Raw genomic sequence first — 23078 nt, forward strand, 5'->3', positions numbered from 1 at the left:
ATTTTTTTTTTTTTTTTAATTATGGCTACAGGAAAGCTGCTTCAAGAACAGGCAACTCAAAAGCACTAAATCCGGAAACATCTAAATATACACGAAACTAGTATATGACAAGTGAAAAAAGAATGGACTATTTGACAACTGTTGGAAAAACGGTAGACATTCGGGAAAAAAAAAAAAACTTATTCCTACCTCATATTGAGTAAGGAAATTCTAGATATCTCTAAATGAAAGATAATAATAGTAAAACTTCATATAAAGTTTTATATAATTTTCTTTTTATATAATCTTGGTGTAGGGAAGGCATTTCGAGGTCTGACACCCCAAGTGAGTCTTGAAAGAGATTTGTTTAAAAAGCCTAAAAGTTCTGCATGACAAAACTTGGAGGAAACTTGGCAGCTCCTTCTACAGAAAATGTTTTCTTAAGTTATAAAGACAAGTCAGCAAGGCAACCCAATAGAAGAACAGGCAAAGAATATTAATAGTTCACAGAAGACTGAATGTAGTTTCATACATATATTCAACTCAGTCAAGTGAAATTTATACTTAAATTGCTTTCACATTGATAAATGTTAGAAAGGCTTGGTGATGGTGTATGCCTCCCTGGAGAATACAGAAATGGAAATTCATATATCGTTAGGCATGAAATTAATACAAATGAAGGGCAATTTAGAAATATCAAACCTCAAAATTACAAATACACATGTATATGCTTTGAAATATAAATCATCCCCTAAGTAACCTATATGATAGCCCGCAAATGAAAAGATGCCACATATTTTCCACACTAAATAAGCAAAAATAGAAAATACCGGTAGGAGTGTACAACAGAGGAACAGGAACTCTCACAGTGCTGATTTGGTGCAACTGCTTTAGAAACCAGTTTTCCATTACCCAGAAAAGTTGAACACTTGTATATGCTAAGACTCAGTAATTCTACTCCTAAGTATATACCTTAGAATAGCTCCATATATGTGCCAGGAAACACAAGAATCTTCATATAGGCAAAAAATAAAAAAGTAACAGTCAAAATGTTTCACAGAATGGATAAATTTAAGAGTAGAACTGAGCAGAGGTCCCTGGCTGGCTCAGTTGGTGGAATATGCGACTCTTGATCCCGGGGTTGTAAGTTTGAGCCCCCATGCTGAGTGTAGAGATAAATTAAAAATAAAATCTTAAAAAAAAAAAAAAAAAAAAGCCCTAAGCAAAAGAAGCCGGTTTCTGTAGAATGCCTACAGAAAAACCATTTACATAAAATTTTAAAAACAGGGATACCTGGGTAGCTCAGTCAGTTAAGTGTCTGCCTTCAACTCAGGTCATGATCCCGGAGTCCTGGGATTGAGTCCCACATTGGGCTCCTTGCTCAGCAGGGAGCCTGCTTCTCCTGCCTGCTGCTCCCCCTGCTTATACTCTCTCTCTCTCTCTTTCTCTGGCAAGTAAATAAAATCTTTAAGAAAAAAATTTTTAAGGGCAGCTGAAACTAAAAAATACATGAATAGGAGTGCATACATGTATAGTATAAAATTCATGTCTAATAGAAAATGAAGATGGTTAGGTCTTAGAGAACTGAGGATGCAATCATGATCAGTGAGTTGTGGCTAGAATCTTCAAATGGTACATAAATAAGTACTCATGTATATTTCACACATAACTTCATAACAAGTTGGTCTTTTGTAACAAAGTCAGACCTGAACTAAAAAAGCAGGCAAGTTTCTGGTAACACTTGATGAGCTAGCCCCAGGTCATTTGAATCCAATATACTCAGGAACTAAAGACCCTTGGGAATTTTGTTGTTCAACTTCTCAAGTATTCAATACTTTCTACATGGCCAGGTTATATACTACATTCACTTTCCTGGCAGCTTTACTGATAAACTTCGCTAAGTCTTTTATTTTTATATTTTCACTTTGAAGGCACATTTTCCAAAATAAAGTATAATTAAGATGTCTTCTTAATGCTTACTTCCTTATCATAGCTCAGACTTTCAAAAATTAAAAAAAAAAAGGGGGGGGGCGCCTGGGTGGCTCAGTGGGTTAAAGCCTCTGCCTTCTGCTCAGGTCATGATCCTGGGGTCCTGGGATCGAGCCCCGCATCAGGCTCTCTGCTCAGCGGGGAGCCTGCTTCCTCCTCTCTCTCTGCCTGCATCTCTGCCTACTTGTGATCTTTGTCTGTCAAATAAATAAATAAAATCTTTTAAAAAAAATTTAAAAAAAAACTCATTTAACTTCATTTAACTTCAAAAATTTAACTCTGAAGTCCCACTATATGAGAGAAGGAAGGAATCTTTTTTTTTTTTTCATGAACTTTGGGATTTTACAAGAATTTCTTTTTGTTATGCCTCATCCTTTTTGACAATTGTAGGCATGCACATTTTCTTGAAGGTTCTTAACATGAACTTTACTTGTACACCCAAGGATGTAGAATCAAAATACCTCCACTAGATGGAGCCATTTACCTAGATTAATCCCAGAGTATTAGCGCACCGTAGGAACATACATAGAAAGTGAGATTTTCACACCCAACATGTCATTTTTACATGAAAATAATCTTGAAAAATTTTTTTCTGAACGTGATTTTTAAATTTCGGTGTTATTCAGTGTTAAAATTCAGTGTTATTCTTCCTTAGAGCACAGGGAATTTTCACGAGGCTTCCTCAAAAGGAAGCTTCCTCAAAAAGCTTGTCAGTCCAGACATGACTTCTCAAACTTTAACATGCATACATGTTCCCTGACAGTCTTGTTCAGGAGCAGATCCCATTTCAGTAAGTATGGGTGGGGCCCATGAGTGCACATTTCTAATAGCTTCCCAGATGATGTCGCCATGCTTGTTTACAGACCTTACTTTGGGTTGGCAAGAACCTAGAGAATTTTTAGGAACCTAAAGTTTCCTTATGATAGGAGGGACTAAATGGTTATTCAGAAATGGTTAAGGGCTTTGTGTATCTTGTCTGCAGTGCCTGGAGCAATTCCTGAAACAGAAGTAGATGCCCAGTAAATGTTTGTTGAATGAGGACAGTGAGTGTTTTGTGTACAGTAAGTCATTTAATAATCTTGACAGTGTATGAAGTTGCTTCTTTCTTTCTTTTTCTTTTTTTAAAGGTTTTACTTATTGAGAGAGAGAGAGAGAAGCAGACTCCCCCACTGAGCCGGGCGCCTGATGTAGGGCTTGATTCCAGGATCCTGAGATCATGACCTGAGCCGAAAGCAGTCGCTTAACCGACTGAGCCACCCAGGTGCCCCAAAGGCAGCTGCTATTATTATTACTACTATTATTACTCCAGTTCACAGACAAAGAAACTGAAGCCCTATGTAGTGGAACTGGGATTTGAACTCAAGCACATAGTTGAACTTGTCAGTCTGGCTCCACGGCCTGTACTTTTAACAAAGTTACTATACTGCCACTCATTTTTAGTCAAGCCCCTCACCAACAAAGAGGCCCAAAGAGATAGAGACACTTACTGTCCAAAGGCTGTTGTAATGTATCACTTCATGGCCACTTATTCCTGACAAACTGGGGGTTTGCTATGCTGCTACATCGAGTCCCGACAATGGGAGTGGAGAGTGCGCACTGTCGGCACACAGACCTTTTCCCCACCCTCCGCGCTGGCGGACAGATTGGGGTGGGAAGGAAAGAAGAGATGTGCAACTAAGACCCACTGCACATTCATGAAGGAACAAGCGCCCCACAGCCCTTACCCCTTTATCTAATCTGGTTAAGTTTTGTAGTTTCATTGACCCAAAGAACGAACAATGATTCCAAATTAGAGATGACCAATAGACAGACGCTCCTTATGTGTTCCTTGGGACACAGCCACCTGGAATCATTTAACATCTCTCTCGCACTCTTGCAGGTGTTTTGCTGAGCCAGGATCCTGTGTTGGGCCATCTTTGGCTCACTATTGAGAATTGCTATTCCAGTTATATCATGTATTGTCAGAAGGAACTTTTACTTTATATTTATTTGCATTATTTTTTCCTGATCTTCTAGGGCTACCATTTGATCCCAGAGGCAAACTCAGTCAAAAGGATACAGAACTACCAGAAGTCGACCAGAAGTCACTCATTATTTAAAGAGTCATGGGGTGAGTTATACTCGTAAAGTTTACTCACTGTTACTGGAACAAATTTCCTACAACGAATTCTACTTTATGTGCTTTCCAGGGGAAACGTGAACTTCCGTAGCTTTGCATTTAACACTGAATTAATACCCTGGTAAAAACATTTTTATGAACAAGTTTATGAAGATCAATGGATCCCTCAGAAAGTTCTTATCTTCTTCCTAGAAAACAGAAAAGTCAGAGCCAGTATAAATTAAAATTTCCATAAAACTTTTTCCCTACTTTTTATTTTTCTTTAAGATTTATTTATTTATTTATTTGACAGAGAGAGAGAGAGAGAGAGAGAGAGAGAGATCACAAGTAGGCAGAGAGGCAGGCAAAGAGAGAGGAAGGGAAGCAGGCTCCCTGCTGAGCAGAGAGCCCGATGCGGGACTCAATCCCAGGACCGTGAGATCATGACCTGAGCCGAAGGCAGCGGCTTAACCCACTGAGCCACCCAGGCACCCCTTCCCTACTTTTTAGATTGTTTTAGTTCCCTGTGATCCCTAGGTCGCTGGCCCATACATTCTCCTATCTTTTCTCCCATAATGAATAACTATTCTAGCTCAGTACTTTGAAGAAGTATTTACCATGTTAAAATTGTTTCCTTCTTCTGCTTCTTACGGGCCAAATCCAATTTTCACAAATTTCTGTGCCATCTGCCTCTTACGACATCTCCCAGCTCACACTCACCCTTGTCTTGAAGCTACCGCCACACAGACATCATTGTGCCTCCAACCTGTGTGAAGTGAGGAATACCTTCTCATCCTCACACCATCTGTTCCTCCCATCTCTTCCTTTTGATTCACACGGCTTGCTCCTTTTGGTAATTCATATTTCAGCTCCCTGTGGGAGCCTCTCCTCGCCACCCAATCCAACCGGAAAGTCATTTTCTGTCATATCTCAGGTTTACTTTTCAGCATCACTGGTTTAGTTCATCACGTCTCTCTGAATCTCCTTCAATCTTTGACAGTTACTCGATCTTTTCCTTCTTTTTGCTGATCTTGCCCATTTTGAGGAGTATTTGGTATTTTATAGAATTTTATATTACACTTCCCAATTTTGGATGGTCTGTTTTTGTTTTAAGCTGGGGTTTGTTTCTATCAGTATGAACTCATAGATATTTGTTTTATTCTTTGGGTTATTATCTAAGGCTGCCACAATTTTTGCTCACATGGTTCCAACTTTGATTACTGGGAACACTTTCAGGTTGGGTTTCTGTGTACTTTTGGTATGTCCACATCCTTCCTTATTTTCATTTTTAGCACTTCCTTACTTTCTAGCATGAAGTGATGCCCCAGGCTCATCTTGTATCTGCTCCAGCCCTAGAATCAGCTATTCCTTCAAGGAACCCTATTGCCCTCATTGGAGAATGGAATTTAAAACCCAAGATCTGGGTGCTGGGTGGACTAACTGCTACCAGATCATAACCTTCCCTACGTCCTCTCAATGGACAGAGCAAGGAAATACATGTATATACTCTAACCCGAGTATACCCACGCATCTGTATTTATTTCTGTATCAGTATGTAAAAATGAACTTTATTTATAAATTTATCCTGGCATCTGCAACTGTAATCCATCCTAGTCTTCCCTTCGGCTCCTGCCTTGCTTATGTATAACTTCTTTCTCCGAAAGTAATAACCCACCCAGTGAATTTACTTATTTGGTCAACTCCAGTAAACACATAAAGCAGTTTCAGAACTTCTAACCAGAGCCGCTGTGAGAAACAAATTTACCACCTCGAGAGCAGTGCTCGTGTATAGTTCTTTCTTTCTTGGGCCTTATCGTCCCTCGTCGGAACACCATGCCCTCCCCTTGTCCAGAGCTCAGCTCCTTTTTCCACGCCACACTTAGGTATCTGTTACATTGACTTGTATCAATCTTCATTTCATACTTGGATTTCTGCCTCCCCCAACTTCTTGGTTAATTTTTTAAAAATCTGCCTCCAGTAAAAGTTCTATGGATTTTGACAAATGTAACAAATCATCTCTCTACCACCCCAGTATTATACAGAACAGTTTGATACCCTAAAAAAAAATTCCCCATGCAACAACTTCTTTGTTGGCAGCTACCCTCCTCTCCTCCAGCCCTTGGCAGCCTTTGATCTGTTTGCCATTCTCATAGCTTTGCCTTTTCAATAACATCCTGGAATACTACAGTATATAGCCTCTTGAGCCCGGCTTCTTTTACTTTGGCAAGAGCTTTTAAGATTCATCCATATTGCATGAATCGATGGCTCATTTCTTTTCACTGCTAAGGAGTACTCCATTGTATGAATATACTACAATTTAATTATTCTTCCCCTTGTTGGGGAAAGTGTTGGTTGTTTCCAATTTGGGGAAATTATGGATAAGACTGCTATAAACCTGCACATACAGGTTTTTGTGTGAACATAAGGGATTTCCTTGGGTAAATATTAATGGGTAAATGTTGTTGTTTTAAGTCTTGAAGTTTGGGGGCAATTTGTTGCAGAGAAATTGATAATACTTCTTTCCTGAATCGTTTGAGAGTAAGTTGCAGATGTTGCTTTATCCATGAATGCTTCGATAGGTATTTCATAAAATACTCTCTTGCGTGACCACACGAAAGTGACCAAAATTATAATCCAATTTGCATGCTTGTTCAAATTTTACTCATTGTCCCAATGTCATTTATAACAAACTAAAATGTCCATATCACTCATCATATTCAGGCAAGTTCATTTCTCTTTGTATCCTTTAATCTGGAAAGATTCCTCAATCATAGTCTTTCATGATATTGACATTTTTGAAGAGGATAAACCAATCATTTTATAAAATGTCCCACAACTTGGGTTCATTTCTGTTTCCTTATATTGGATCAGAAATATGCATTTCTGGAAGGTGCCAGTATGTGCTGTTATTAATCATGTCAACTTTGATCTCTCTCTCTCTCTCTGTCTTTTCTTTTTAGAAAGCACATGAACTCACTCAAGAAAAATTTGAGATTTGCGCAACAACAACCTTCAGATTAGGGACCTTTAGTATTAGAGTGCTTTTTTTTTTTTTTTTTTTTTTTTTTAAAGACTTCATTTATTCACTTGACAGAGAGAAATCACAAGTAGGCAGAGAGGCAGGCAGAGAGAGAGAGAGGAGGAAGCAGGCTCCCTGCCGAGCAGAGAGCCCGATGCGGGACTCGATCCCAGGACCCTGAGATCATGACCTGAGCCGAAGGCAGCGGCTTAACCACTGAGCCACCCAGGCGCCCTTAGAGTGCTTTTATATATTTTTGGTGGCTGACAAAATTGTACTGATAATTTTATTTGAAGAGACAGAGTATGAGCAGGAGTAGGGGTGGTTGGGGAAGGCGCAGAGGGAGAAAGAGAATCTTAAACAGGCTCTGCGCCTAGTGCAGAGACAGAGCTGGGGCTCGATTCACAACACTGAGATCATGACCTGAGGTGAAATCAAAAACCCCATGCTTGGGTGCCTGGGTGGCCAGAAGGTTACGTGGTTTGTCTTCTGCTCAGGTCATGATCCCAGGGTTCTGGGATCAAGTCCCACATTGGGCTCCCTGCTCAGCGGGGAGTCTGCTTCTCCCTCTGTGCTCTCTCTCTCTCATTCTCTCTCAAATACAAAATAAAATCTTTTTTAAAAAAAAAAAAAAAAAAAAGGAGGGGTGCCTGGGTGGCCCAGTGGGTTAAGCCTCTGCCTTCAGCTCGGGTCATGATCTCAGGGTCCTGGGATCGAGTTCCGTATCCGGCTCTCTGCTTGGCAGGGAGCCTGCTTCCTCCTCTCTCTCTGCCTTCCTCTCTGCCTGCTTGTAGTCCTTCTCTGTCAAATAAATAAATAAAATATTTAAAAAGAAAAAAAAAGAAGTCCCATGCTTAATTGAGCCAGGCAATTGATCTCTTAACTTAGGTCCTGTCTAGCACATTTCTCAAATATAAAGTTACTATTTTCCCCTTTGTAATTAGTAAGTATCTTATGGGCTAATACTATAAAATTAGGCAAATATTGTTTCTCATTAAACTTTCACTCCTTCATCGCAGCATTTATTGATTCTCTTGAGTCTGTTATTATTATGCAGACTATGAAATTGTATTCTTTAACATTTTTTAGTTGACCTTCTATAGTAAGGAGGGGCTTTCCTTTCTCACTTTTGTCCTTTTACGTACATTATGATTACTACTGTGTATGGATTTATCTGTGCTTTATGTCTGTCCCAACTCTTTTCTATCCTTGACTTTTTGGGGAGAGATTGATTATACCTTTTTTTTCTTTCTTTAATGTCATTTTTTTCTTGTTAGTTTGAAAGTTATATTCTTTTACGGTGATTTCAGCTATTTGAACATTCCTACCTAATATGTCACTCAATGCTGTCTACAATTAACCAGTATTTTTTTTTTTTTTTGAAACAGTGCCAGGGCCTTAGACTGTTGTAACTCTGGTCATCACCCTCTCCTACTTATGGGCCATTATTGAATCTTACTTCAGTTCCTGCTCTTTTTTAAAAACTCTATAAAGTATAAATTATATTTACTTTTATATTTTACTTTTGTTTGGGTTTATCCATATATTTGCTATTGTCTTTCCTTATCATTTCTTTTTGTATCTCAAATCTTTTGTCTAAAGTCAATTTTTATATGCCTGAAGTATATACTTAAGAATTTCCTTTAGTTTTACTAAACTCTGTTCTTGCTTGCCTGAAAAAAAAAAAACACTCTTAATTTTGTTTTCTTTCTCGAAAGGATATTTTGGCCTGGTTTAATTCTAGGTTATTTCTTTTTTCTTAGAACATTAAAGATATTATTCTACCCTCTTGAGCTGTACACTGTTGAGACAGCAATCTATGAGGCAAAGCAGCACTGGGGTAGGTGATCTGTTCTTGTCTTTTTTTTTTTTTTTTTAAAGATTTTATTTATTTGTTAGAGAGAGAGAGAGAGTGCAAGCACATGCAGACAGAGTAGCAGGAAGAGACAGAGAGAGAAGCAGGCTCCCTGCTGAGCAAGGAACCCGATGTGGGACTCAATCCCAGGACACTGGGATCATGACCTGAGCTGAAGGCAGCCGCTTAACCAACTGAGCCACCCAGGCGTACCTCTGTTCTTGTTTTTAAGATCTTTTTTTGTCTCTGGTGCATGTTTCACCAAGATGAATCTGCATGTGGAAATATTTATCATTTATCCTTCTTATAATACACTGGACTGGCTAAGTCAGAAGATAAATGTCTATTAATAATTTTTATACATTCTCTTTGTTAAAATTAATTACTTTATTTTTTAAATTGAAATATAGTTCACACACTTACATTAGTTTTAAGTGCACAACATAGTGACTCAACGTCTCTATATGTTATGCTGTTCTCACAAGTGTAGCTGCCCTCTGTCACCGTACAGCACTGCTACGATATCATAGACTCTATTCCCTATGCTGTAAATTTCATCCCTGTGATTTATTCATTCCATAACTTCAATCCTGTGTCTCCCACTCCCATTCACCCATGTCTTCCATTCATATAGTAGCCCATTCTCTCTTAAAATATTGAAACTTCTCTTTCTTTATTTTTTAATCCCTTATTTACTTCTGGAACTGCCCTTAAATGTTTGTCAGAACTTGCTCTATCGTCTCTACCTTTTAATATTCTTTTCCTATTTTTATCTCTCACTGTCTTCAGAGATTTATCTTTCAAATCACTAATTCTAGCTTTAATTCTGATCTGCCATTTAATCCTCCTGTTGAGTTTTTTCCTAAAATTTTCTAAAAGATTTTATTTATTTATTTGAGAGAGAGAGAGCACGTGCACAAGAGCAGTGGGTGGGGAGTGGGTGACAGGGAGGCAGGGGGCTGGAAGAAGAATCTCTGACAGCCTTCAGGCTGAGTGTAGGACCTGAAGGGGGTTCTTTCTTATGACTCTGAGATCATGGCCTGAGCTGAAACCAGGAGTTGGACACTGACTGAGCCACCAGTCACCCCGGCCTCCCACTGAGTTTTAAGCTTTAATAATTATAGCATTGACCAAAATTCTAGCTGACTCTTTTCAAAATTTGGTCATTTTACATAGTCTCCAATTACTTGCTCATTATTTTCAATCTTTTTTTGCTTTTAAACATACTCATCATAGTGGTTCGTAATTTGCCTCTGATAATTTCAGTATCTGAACATATTGTTTGTCTGACTCTGGTATCTCTGTTACCTCTATCACTTATGGTGCCTGATTTGCTTGTGTTTTGTGATTTTTAACTTTGCTCTCATATTCCTTGAAGTTTTATTCACAGAAATCCTTGACCCAGGGACTTAAATTATTGTCCCCCAGAGAGGATTTTTTAAATTTCTCTTATTTATTAGAGAGAGAGGCATGATCAAGGGCAAGAAGCAGACTCCCCCCTTAGCAGGGAGCCTGAGGACCTTGATCCTCAGATGCTGAGATCCTGAACTGAGCGGAAGATAGACTCTTTACAGACTGAGCCTCCCAAGTGCCCCACCCCAGAGTGGTTTTTATTTTCCTCTGCTACTTTTTTGGCAGGTAAGTCGCCCAGGGCCACTGAAATAAGTTCTCGGCTTGAGGTGTTTGTTTGTTTGTGTTTTCAAATAGCATGAATCCAGACTACAAATTCATATAAGTGCTAGCTTATGTTGATTTTTGCAGAGATTTGCTTTCTCCATCCACTGTGAAGGTCAGGATCAGCAAGTCTCTTTGCTCTTCCCTTCTTTACAGTAGATTTGTTTCCAGCTCACCTTTACCTTGATAACATTGTCTTTGATGTCCCAAATTATGATAAAGGTGATGTTGTAAATCAGTAACAAAATGAAAATTTAGTAAACACTTGTGTGATAACTTGAAGAAAACTCAGATCCCTATATCATGCCTTAAAATATATTCTTAGGAGATTAAAGATTTGAAAATGAAACGTGAAATCAGGGAAAGATTCTAAATGGACTCTCTATGTTCGTTCTCTCCTGAAGCAGCTTAACAATTTGGCAGAAGTGAGGAAAATTTGGTCAGTAGAGAGCCTTCAGGGTAAGGATCACTGACAAGACAGAAGTTTTGGATTTCATGGTGTCAAGCAGGTGATATCCAGGGGCTTATCTATTGCTGCATGACAAACCACTTCAAAACCTGGTGGCTTGGGGGCTCCTGGGTGGCTCAGTGGGCTGGGCCTCTGCCTTCCACTTAGGCCATGATCCCGGGGTCCTGGGATTGGCCCCCGCATCGGGCTCTCTGCTTAGCAGGGAGCCTGCTTCCCCCTCTCTTTCTGCCTGCCTCTCTGCCTACTTGTGATCTCTCTCTCTGTCAAATAAATAAATAAACTCTTTAAAATAAAACAACAACAACAACAACAAACAAACCTGGTGGCTTAAAACAACAGCAGTCCTCTATTTTGCCCATTAGTTTTAGCCCAGGAAACGAAAATTGATACCACGGAAATCAGCAAATGCTGCAAATCAAGGCATGCTCCCTTCACCCAGAGCCGGGTGTTAAACATTTACCAGCATACTACTGCTCCAGGGTAAACTAAGATTAGAGAAAAAGGACAATGCCCCCAAGGGTCAGAGAGACTGTGCTCAGAGAAGTTACCTAAATAATCTGCCTATCCCATGAGGCAGATCCTTGTAACCAATGCCTGCATTCACTCCCAGGTGAGCAGGCACTCCTATTTGAAGTGAGGAAATGCATTCCAACTATGAAGTTCAGTTCAGTTCAGACCTGCACCTATGAATAGCAGCAGAAAACTAAGATTCTGGGAAACTAAAAACCAAGAACGTGAAGGAGAACAGCAAATTCAACGAACAGAACTACCCTGGGATAAACTATAGAGTTCTGGAAATAGTTAATATCACATAATAACACATGGTTAATAGCCTCAGAGTTAGTTGAAAGCACATCACACCCAAAAAAGAGACAGCTGTTATGAAACATGATCAGAATTGATGAAAAATTTAAACTATGATTGCTAAATCTAAGAGTTGGGCCAAATATGCAACAAATGAGTTGGAAAACTAAGTTGAGAAAATTCTTCCAAAATGGTATGCCCCCCCCGCAACCAAAAAAGTCAGAAAAAAGAAGAAAGAGAGGGAGAAAAGGAAGGAAGGATGGGATGGAAAGAGAGAGCATGAGAAGAAAGGAAGGAAGGTAGGAAAGAAGGGAGAAATGAAAGAAAGAAGAGATGGGGGCGCCTGGGTGGCTCAGTGGGTTAAAGCCTCTGCCTTTAGCTCGGGTCATGATCCCAGGGTCCTGGGATAGAGCTCTGCTTTGGGCTCCTTGCTCAGTGGGAAGCCTGCTTCTCCTTCTCCCTCTGCCATGCCCCCCAGCTTGTACTCTCTGGCTCGCTCTCTCCATCAAATAAATAGATAAACTCTTTAAAAAAAAAAAAAAAAGAGGAAGAAAAGAGTTCCCAGAACCAAAAAGGAGCATGAAAAGAAGGGGCCTATTAAATGCCAGGGAGAATTAATGCAAAATTATCCTTTGAAGGTATTCAAGTATTAACATGACAAAGAAAATTTAAGTCTTTTCCTGCCTCTGTTTTTAGAAGCCACCCATAAATAATTTGAAGAATGAGAAACAATAATTCCAACTCTATATCTGGTGAAACTAGAAGGCATCTGAAGCTAAAATAGAAAGGAATACTGCCAGTCTGGCAAAGGTCAAACAGATGCAGGGAAGTTTGGAGCCCAGAGCTCCAGAGAGGAGGAAAAGCCAGTAGAAACCACCACTCCCAAGTAAAGTACATCGCTTGAGGTGAGAACCGATAGTCCGTCTTTAGCAACAATGGAATGAGGAGGTGGGAACTTCTCTGGAATCAGTTTGTTACTGAGAAAAAGCTAAGGAAGTTGATTTAAGCAAGAAATATCATAGACTAATCATATTTTTCAGGAAATAGTCTAGAATTGAGGGAGGAGAGAGAGGGAGAGGACTGCGTTGTGTCATGCTTTCGGTGCAGACCTCAAGTAGGCTGCAGAGAAGCGAAATCTCAAGGAGCTGATGCACACACACAACTCTGTGTTATGAGGAGAGTTTCTTCTGATCATGAAGGCAGTCTTGGCCTTTCTCACACAAAATTCCAGTAAATTACTGTCTAAATAGCTTGTTTAAAGCTGAATAAGTTAAGAGAAAAAAGAAAGAGCTATCACAGAAACAGTGGGAAGAGACAAGAAAGAGTAGTGGTGGGGAGGGGAATCAGGCAATAGAAATGACATGAAGAATTCTCACCGTTGGAGCAGTTAAAAACAGACAAGACAAATTGTCATGAATTAAGTTTTAAAATTGGGTCTCTATTAAATTCATCTGTTTAAAATAAGAGCATCAGGCAGAAATATTTAAGGGAAAATATGATAAAAACATGAAGACAAGTTCTTCATGTTGTGACACAAGATAGTTGGGCTCAGTGAGAAGTGGAAAGAAAAGAAAAATGGTAGAGAGGCGCCTGGCTGGCTCAGTTGGTAGAGGACATGACTATGGATCTTGGAGTCCGAGTTTGAGCGCCATCTTGGGTATAGAGATCACTTTTTAAAAGTTAGAAAAAAAAATTGTGGATAAGAACATGACATTGGAAGCCCACAATGGAAAATAGGCTTTGCTGAAAGCACAATGAGGTAGTTACACAGAGGATAGGTAAAAAAAAAAAAAAAAAAAAAAAAAAAAAAAAAGAACAAAATGAAAAAGCAACATTGTTATTTTGGAAAACAAGGAAAAGAAAAGCTATGTATGCATGACTAGTGTTTGTCAGTCTAAACACTGAAATAAGATAGTTAAGATATCATTCAAATAACATTTAAGAAGTATCTGAGATATAATTCAAAAGAATATTCCAGTAACCAAAGACTTACACCAACTGACTGAAGAGACACAACATATCATTGGCCAAACCTATTTGCTAGATACCAAAATTTGTTCTCCCCTTCTTCCAAAGAGCTGGCCATATGGCTGGAATCCTTGCATCAGTATTGGTGTAGAGTTCTCCTATGACCTGACATATGTTGCAGACAGTTACCCTACAGAGAACTAAACCTGGTCTCGTTATCATAATAATTTAGCCTATCTCAACAGACTCAGAAAAAATGAATGTGGAACATTTATAGGAAGAAATATTATAATATATTCGTTTGCCTTCAAAGAAAAATAGATAACCTTTTGAACAGACAGGTTAAAAAAATAATGTAAAAAAGGAAAAATAATTCTGGCTAGCTTCAGATTTCTCCACAGGATATTTCCTACTAGGAGAGAGTAGAACAACCCTATACAATCGAAGAAATAAAACCTGACACAATAACTGCACACAATTGAAGTAGTCAAATAGTCATTGAAGCAAAAAAGGTAAGAGGAGAACATTTTACTTTTGTTCTATTTTGAAAATACCTTCCGTGGTGACATTTGTATTTTTTCTAACCAAGCATCCACTGGTTTCTGGTACTTCTGGTTCTTGCCCTAACTCCCAATCCTAGTTGGACCACCATTTTTTTTTTTTTTTAAAGATTTAATTTATTGATTTGACAGAGAGAGATCACAAGCAGGCAGAGAGGCAGGCAGAGAGAGAGAGAAGGAAGCAGGCTCCCGGCTGAGCAGAGAGCCCGATGCGGGGCTCGATCCCAGGACCCTGCGATCATGACCCGAGCCGAAGGCAGCGGCTTAATCCACTGAGCCACCCAGGCGCCCCTTGACCACCATTTTTTAATATCTGGGAAAAAAATAATTTTGATTTGTTTCTTCTCTTTTAATATTTAAGTTCGTATCTACTTTTATTTTATTTTATTATTATTATTTTTTTAAGTAGGGTCAATGCCCCATGTGGGGCCTAAGCTCACAGGTCTCAAATCAAGATTTATACGCTCTACCAACCAAGCCAGCCAGGTACCTTATAAATTTTTTTTTATTTTTTGAAATGGGTAGTACTCCTACATAGAACAATACTCAAAAGGTGTAAAAGTCAGCTTCTTTTAATTCCTATTATTTAGTTCCTTTCTTCAAAGATAATTACAGTGGCTTTTGGGTCTTTTGGATTAAATTCAAAGGCAGGCATGGTTACCAGTTTCTTATATATCCTTTCCAGGATAGGAAATGTACACATAAGAAAATACTCATAATAGACATAGATTATGTATCTATGTATAAAACATTTATGTATACGTATAAATGTGTACATATGTTTGCATGTATGTATACAGTTTTCCTCAAGATTTTTTCTTAATTATTTTTTAAAAAGATTTTGTTTATTTATTTGGCACAGAGAGAGAGAGTACAAACAGGGGGGGTAGCAGGCAGAGGGAGAGAGAGAAGCAGGCTTCCCACTGGGCAGGGAACCTGATGTGGGGCTCTATCCCAGGACCCTGGGATCATAACCTGAGCTGAAGGCAGACGCTTACCTGACTGAGCCACTCAAGCACCCCTAAGGTTTTATTTTTAAATAATCTCTGTATCCAGTGTAGGGCTTGAACTTATAACCCTGACATCAAGATTACTCACTATATCGTCTGAGCCAGCCAGATGGTATAGGTTTTTCTATTTATTTTTTTTTCTATTTATTAATATATCTTGATGAATCCTCATAACCACCAATACAAGCACATGCACCTGAAAAAAAAAAAGAAAGAAAGAAAGAAAGAAAAACAAGAAAAGACACCACAAAAAGCAGTATGTAGCTGTTTTTTACAACATATAAACTACTTAATCTAAAGGGTATATTTGTGAATAATGGAGGAAAGAAGAAATATAATGAGATTACCCAGAAGCTAATGGTTTAGCAGCTTTCTTTTTTTGGAGGAGTTATACTTGAAGACAGCTTGAAGAAAGAATTGGGTTTAGCTCACATGTGGGAAGTGGGAAGAAAAAAAATAACATACATCTTCTGGACCTAATGAAAAAAAAAAACAACAACAACTAATTGGTGACAGTTTGTTCTTAAAACTGTATTTAAAAAGCATATTAAGGCAGACGTCATCTAGTGAAGTTGTGAGGTTAGAAATGAAATTTTATTTTGTCACCTTTCAATCTGGCCTGTTTGGCCCAGTCCAGTGGCCTCCTTGCAAATAGTTCATCAGAATTTAGAGGTCTTAAGGATTTGACAGAGAATATTCCAAGACCACAGACTGCTTTGGTTGTCTGTTCCCTCTGCCGTCAGAAGTGACTGGTTTTTAATACAATGACCAGACATCCTGTTTAGCGTGGGACAGCTCTAGATTTTGCCTGGAATCTGAGTTTTGGACACTTACATTTTTTGCATGTTTCAGAACTGACTGTGAGGAGAGAAAAGAGTTTTTTTCAAAGAATTAGATATAATTACATTAGTTTGAGATTTTTATGGGATCCTTAGTAGTTCGCCTTCATAATCATTCAGAAAACCTGGTTTAGAGAGACGGTAACCAAGGGGCTTTCTGAGGAACACCAGACCATGAGTTTAAAAAAAAAACCAAACACAAATAAAAGCCCTTGTTGGATGAGTTTTTTTTTTTTTTTTTTGACCTCTTGTGTTTCTTGAGGACTCCCCTACCTTCCTTCATTAAGAGTTTGTTCATGCCACTATTAACAGTAGTTTACCATCCAGTAGTTGTTTGACCTTGGCAATCTATTTAATCTTCTAGAGCATATTGTCTCATCTGTAAAGTTGGGATCGTAGCAGTAGTGGTTTCATAGGGTCCATGTGGGGACTTAGGCAGGTGATACATGAAAGGGGCATTTCCCATGCAGAAAAACACAATTGCACATGCAGTTAAGGAGACTTTTTCCAACTTAGGGACCACGGTCCTATTAGACTTATTAGCTGCAAAACTAGAAACACCCTCCTGAAGCTCCAGTTTCACTCTGGATCCCTTTCCTCTACTCAAGGACCACATTTCCACCCTTCTCTCCTCTTTCCTTCTCTTTGGCTCATCCTCTCTGGCATCCAAGCATGACTTACTACCACTCATCTGAACTCTTCCCCTTTCATCCTGGGTCCCTTCAATATCTACCTACCTCACCCTTCCCTCTCACAGCAAAACTTCTTGAACAAGTTGTCTTTACTTGTGGTCTTTACTTCCCTTTCTCTCTTCAACCCGTTATAATCGTATTTATATCTTCGGCACGTCAGAGAAGGCTGGCTTGCCACGACTTCTCCTTCCATCCCTGAACCTGCTGGTCATTTCTCAGTGTTTGTTATCCACTGACCAGTTTTTGTTTTGTTTTGTTTTAAGATTTTTTTTAAAAAGACTTTATTTATTTATTTGAGAGAGAGACAGTGAGAGAGAGCATGAGCGAGGAGAAGGGCAGACAGAGAAGCAGACTCCCCATGGAGCTGGGAGCCCGATGCAGGACTCGATCCCGGGACTCCAGGATCATGACCTGAGCCGAAGGCAGTCGTCCAACCAACTGAGCCACCCAGGCGTCCCTTGTTTTAAGATTTTATTTATTCATTTGAGAGAGAGAGAAAGTCAGAGAGAGCACAAACAGGGGAACAGGCAGAGGGAGAGGGAGAAGCAAACTCTTTTGCTGAGCCAGCCGGGAGCCCAGTGTGGGGCTCAATCCTACGACCCTGGGATCATGACTTGAACCAAAGGCAGATGCTTAACCATCTGAGCCATCCAGGCACCCCATCCATTGACCAGTCTTAAAACATTCTCTTGGCTTCAATGTTTTCCCTTTTTCCTGGTGCTTCTACTTTGCTACTCTTCCTTCATCTCTATTGCTGGCTCAGTTCCTTCTCCTAACTGAAAATGTAGAAGTGCCCTAGAGCTTTTTGTTCAGCTCCCCACTCCTGTCCTTTCTGTCTGTGATCTCATCCATATTTGTTGATGACCCTCAAATTTACATCTTCAATCCAACCTGTGTCCTAAGTTCCAAAATCATGCATCCAATTTTCTGATATACATTTCCCCTTGGATTTCCAGTAGGGCCCTCAAACCTAACAAGGCCAATCAGAACCCTGGGTCTTCCTTTCTTCGAAACAGCTGCTTTTCATATCCTTTCTATCTTTGTGGCACCCTTTTACATCTGAGTTCTCAGGCACAGCTGCTGGGATTATCTTTGATTTCTTTCTTCCCCTCACACCCCATGTCCACTCCATTAGCAAATTCTGTCAGCTTCACAATCAAAATAGATCTTAAGCCGGATTGCTTCTTCTTCTCACTTCCGCTCTGTTGGCTAGTCCTTGCCACTGTCTTCTCTTATCAGGACTTCTGCATCTGTCTTTTCAGTGACCTCCCCTTTACCACTAATTCCTCTTCACCCTTTTGCAAAGAGCAGTCAATGTGATCTTGTAAAACATAAATCAGGTATCTCTGAAGCTTGAAAACCCTTTCTTGGCTTCCTATTTCACTTAAGACTATAAACCAGCCTCGCCACCCTTGACTCTGCTTTCCTCTCTGACTTCATCTCTGATCTTCTCCCTTTTGATCACCACTCCAACCATGCTGGTCTCCTTTCCACTTATTTGAACACATAAAGCTCATTGCTAACTCTGGGCCTTTGCACAGTTTGATCCTTCAATGTGGACCTCTCTGCAGATGTTTGCAAGGCTGTTTCCTTTGGGTCATTCAGGTCTCTGCTCAAATGTCACTTCCTTATAGACGTCACTCTAGGTGAAGAAGTCACCACTCCCCACCACAATCTATCCCAATTATATGTCATAGCATGTATCACTATTCAAAAGGTTCTCATTTATTTATATCCTTGTGGTCTGTCTGCCCACACTGAATGCAACAAGAGTAAAGAAGTCATGTGTTTTTCACTGTTGGATCCCCAGTGTTTAGAAGCAGGCCTAGCTTAATATAGGTGTTTACTAAATGTTTGATACATAAATGGTTGGGTGGAGCTCCCTCCCCTCAGTTGTCCAGGAAACTCAGGGACTATTCTTCTCACTAGTACTTAGTGCTACTGCTAAAATCTAGTGCCACGCGTGAGGCTTCAGCTGATCTCCAGAGGAGACCAAGCCCATTCCTCTATTCTTAGCTGATCCAAAGGTGCCTCTTTTTGTGGGTTCCTATGGTTACAGTTCCTGACACTCTGTTCTTCCAATTCCCATATACAGCTAGCTCCTAAGCTGCTAGCCGATCCCAGAAGCGCTAAATTTTAAAAGTTGCTCTGGATTCTGTTATCCCAGGGACCCAAAGACCTCTGTGCTAATGGAAGAAACTCCCTGTGAATCAAGGTCAATTTCCTGTCACTATCTTGAAAAGAAGGAAAGAGAGAAAGAGGTAGGGGGGAGAGAGAAAAATGAAAAAGGACAAATTGAATTCCTTTGAGGTTAGCCTGAACAGTGATTTGTTCATTTTTTACTCAGTAAATCTTTATTGATTGTCAACTATACACCAAGTACTCTTCTACGCTTATTATTTTATCATTGTCATCATCTCTATTGTCTTATTTCTTATATATCTATATTAGATTGTGAATGTTGTAAGAGCAGAGATGGTCTTTTCATGGTGTTAAGTGCCCAGTTATTGTCTCTTGCTTGAATCAATGAGAAGAGAAGGTTAATGAAAGACCTAGGGAAGATTTGCCTGGTTACATTTATATTCAAATGAAAACAAAGAACAGTGATTGCTCTTTAAATCGTACTATATTATTACATTACACTTGATTTTAGCCAAAAGCCCAAAAAGTGATTATGTTATTACATTAGAATATATTTTAGATGTTTAGTAATTGCCATAATCTCACCATCTCAACACATATTTTCCATTTTCTTTTGATTTTTGTCCACTTATATGTGTATTTGTACACCCTTAAAAATGTAATGTATCTCATGTCATCTTCTGCCTTTCCACCTAACATTAATGAAAACATCTGCATGTTTAAAAATTATTGTACCTTTATGACTTTCTGTAATCAATTTTTCTTTTCTTACTTTTTAAAAATTAAAGTTTTTTTTTTTAAAGATTTATTTATTTATTTGACAGACAGAGATCACAAGTAGGCAGAGAGACAGACAGAAAGGAGGAAGCAGGCTCCCTGTTGAGCAGAGAGCCCGATGCGGGGCTCGATCCCAGGACCCTGGGATCATGACCCGAGCCGAAGGCAGAGGCTTTAACCCACTGAGCCACCCAAGCGCCCCACTTTTTAAAAATTAAAAAAAAAAATTTTTTTTAAAGTAATCTCCAGGGGCGCCTGGGTGGCTCAGTGGGTTAAGCCGCTGCCTTCGGCTCAGGTCATGATCTCAGGGTCCTGGGATCGAGTCCCGCATCGGGCTCTCTGCTCAGCAGGGAGCCTGCTTCCTTCTCTCTCTCTCTGCCTGCCTCTCAGTGTACTTGTAATTTCTCTCTGTCAAATAAATAAATAAAATCTTAAAAAAAAAAAAATAAAGTAATCTCTACCCCCCAGTGTGGGGCTCCAACCCATGACTCCAAGATCAGGAATTGCAGGCTCTGCTGGTTGAGCCAGGCAGATGCCCCTATCCTGGGTTTTTTGGTGTGTTGTGTGTGTTTTTTTAAAATTTTGAAACCTGTGTTGGGTTTCTTGTGATCCTGAGCACCATAAAGCCCTGAAAAACCTGTCAGGTGTTTTGTGTTTCTATTACAGACAGCTGATAAGAGGGTCCATTGAAAAGTACATCTCATTCTGGAGTTAGAGACGATGCCACATCAAAGAGCAGGCAGTCGATCCCAGCTGCAAGCAGGAGAGAAGGGCGTGCCCCCAAGCTGCTCTGAAACAAGAAGAGTGTAAGGAAGATGATATTTAGCTGCTTTCTGCACTTTGATTAGCATGTTTCCATCTCCTTGGCCTTGCATAGCTGCCTACCTGGATACCATCTGCTGAGCTTTTGCTTTTCTTTCTGTTTTATGTAAAGTTATTGCTTTCAATATGTTGCAGTGGTGTAGGGAAAAACAAGAGAACACCAGACTTCTGGGACACGCCTCTTTCTCTTCAGTCTTCTAATGGAGCTTAGTTCTGCTGCTGCTTGTTTTCTTCAGTTTGAAGTACAGAGGACTACTGCGCCTGACACGGAATGCTGTCCTTGAAGAAATTAGCAGGAAATAGAGGTTTATAGGAGCTTCTCCTCTGCTGCTCTTGTCTTGGAAACAATTAGAAGTACATTTGCAAAATTGTATTGAAAATAAATGGGAAAATTATGTTTTATTTTATAGCCCACTTTTCTGGAACAGATCTAATTTTTAAAAATGTTTTACTAATTTATTTGACAGGAAAGGTAGGGAGAGCAAGCACAAGCAAGGGGAGCAGCAGTCTCTCCCCTTGAGCAATGAGCCCAACGTGGAGAGATTCCAGGACCCTAGGATCAGGGCCCAAGCCGAAGGCAGCCACTTAACTGACTGAGCCACCCAGGTGCCCCCAGAGCTAGTTTTAAATGAAGTAATGAGGAAATGGCCTTTGTAACTAAATGTTGATTAAGAGGTTGTGAGCTGTGACCCCAAGATCGGAAATAAAAGATCAAACTAAGGAATGAAAAGGGGGATATTCTTTGGATATCTTGTCCTCAAATCTGGGAGACAAGTTATATTTTGTAAAACCAGAGAATGTAGATTTAGGTAATTTTGTGTTCATTTCTCCTGTCTCATTTGCTACGACTTGTCAAATTATGTTATAGCAGTTATGTTAGAGCTTTGGTTATAACATATATGCTTGGACAGAGTTTAATGGGGACCAGCAACATCCCCTGAGAGCCAATTTTGAATATTATTATCCGAATTTAATTTTGTCTTTATAACAAAAGGCAACTTATCTTTTAAGAAGTGTACTCAAGCAGTGGTGCCTCGGTGACTCAGTAGGTTAGATAGCTCTCAATTTCAGCTCAGGTCATGATCTCAGGGTCCTGGGGTTCTGTGCTTAGTAAGGAGTCTGCTTGAGAATTCTCTCTCCATCTCCCTCCCAGTCTCCCCCCTCAAATAAATAAACCTTTTTTTTTTTTTTAAATATTTTATTTATTTGACAGACAGAGATCACAAGTAGGCAGAGAGGCAGGCAGAGAGAGAGGGGGAAGCAAGCTCCTTGCTGAGCAGAGGGTCTGATGCAGGGCTTGATTCCAGGACCCTGGGATCATGACCTGAGCTGAAGGCAGAGGCTTTAACCCACTGAGCCACCCAGGTGCCCCAAACCTTTTTTTTTTTTTTTTTTTTTAAAGAAGTATATTCAAGCCCCAAATAATTCTTTTGAAAATATTTGAAATAATGTAAGACAATTAAATCAAGTAGAATGTAAATAATGCTATTTTTATAAGCTCTAAAGACCTAGCATCAATGAAAAGTATGAGTAAAAGAATGGAGTTACTACATATTCAAAGTTTCACCCACCCTTGACATTTCCCTGATAGGTTCAGTCATTCACCTGTTGTCTCACCAAACATTTATTGAGTGACTATTAAGGGCCAGGTGGCATAGGCAGTGAGTAGAACAGTGTTGTTATCTGTGTAAGTTTTTAGTAATTTCAGAATGTGTTTGAATAAGCAAGGGCTAAGTGTTTGGGTCACAAATACTTAACGACACATAAGTGAGCTACCCTCTCAGGGCCTTATCTACACTCTGCCAGACTGTATACACATCCCAGGAAACCTCACTTGAGAGAACAGAATGTGCCTGATACTACCCACATTCTTCTTGTACTTCACCATCTCCTCTGAAATTTAGTCACCTTAATTACTTTTACTTTAAATTCCCACAATTAAAATATCAGGCAATTATATCAAGGGTGTTTTGGCCCTAATGAGCTTTGTAAATATCCAAATACACAGAATATTTATCTTTATGGCAAGTCTGGGTCTGACAGTTATGAGATCAGAGGTAAGAGTACAGATGGAGACCAGTGTACCATGTGTGGTTATTTGAGTACTATGCTAAATTGTCAGAGTTAGAACACTAAAAAGAGGAAAATCTGTGCTTAACACCACATTGTTTTGTTTTTTAAAGATTTTATTTATTTATTTGACAGAGAGAGATCACAAGTAGGCAGAGAGGCAGGCAGAGAGAGAGGACGAAGCAGGCTCCCTGCCGAGCAGAGAGCCTGATGCGGGGCTCGATCCCAGGACCCTGGGATCATGACCTGAGCTGAAGGTGGATGCTTAATGACCCGAGCCGAAGGCAGAGGCTTTAACCTGCTGAGCCACC

General features: G+C 39.6%; 1 long non-coding RNA gene across 1 annotated transcript; it reads left to right on the forward strand.

Moving 5' to 3' along the window:
- Positions 1–2007: 2007 nt before the first annotated feature.
- On the forward strand, positions 2008–21891 carry LOC131832336 (uncharacterized). Its single transcript, XR_009353997.1, has 2 exons — positions 2008–4078; positions 20542–21891. It is a non-coding gene; the product is annotated as an uncharacterized LOC131832336 (long non-coding RNA).
- The last annotated feature ends 1187 nt before the right edge of the window (positions 21892–23078 follow it).

Source organism: Mustela lutreola, chromosome 5 (genome assembly GCF_030435805.1).
Source record: "Mustela lutreola isolate mMusLut2 chromosome 5, mMusLut2.pri, whole genome shotgun sequence".
Classification (NCBI taxonomy): domain Eukaryota; kingdom Metazoa; phylum Chordata; class Mammalia; order Carnivora; family Mustelidae; genus Mustela; species Mustela lutreola.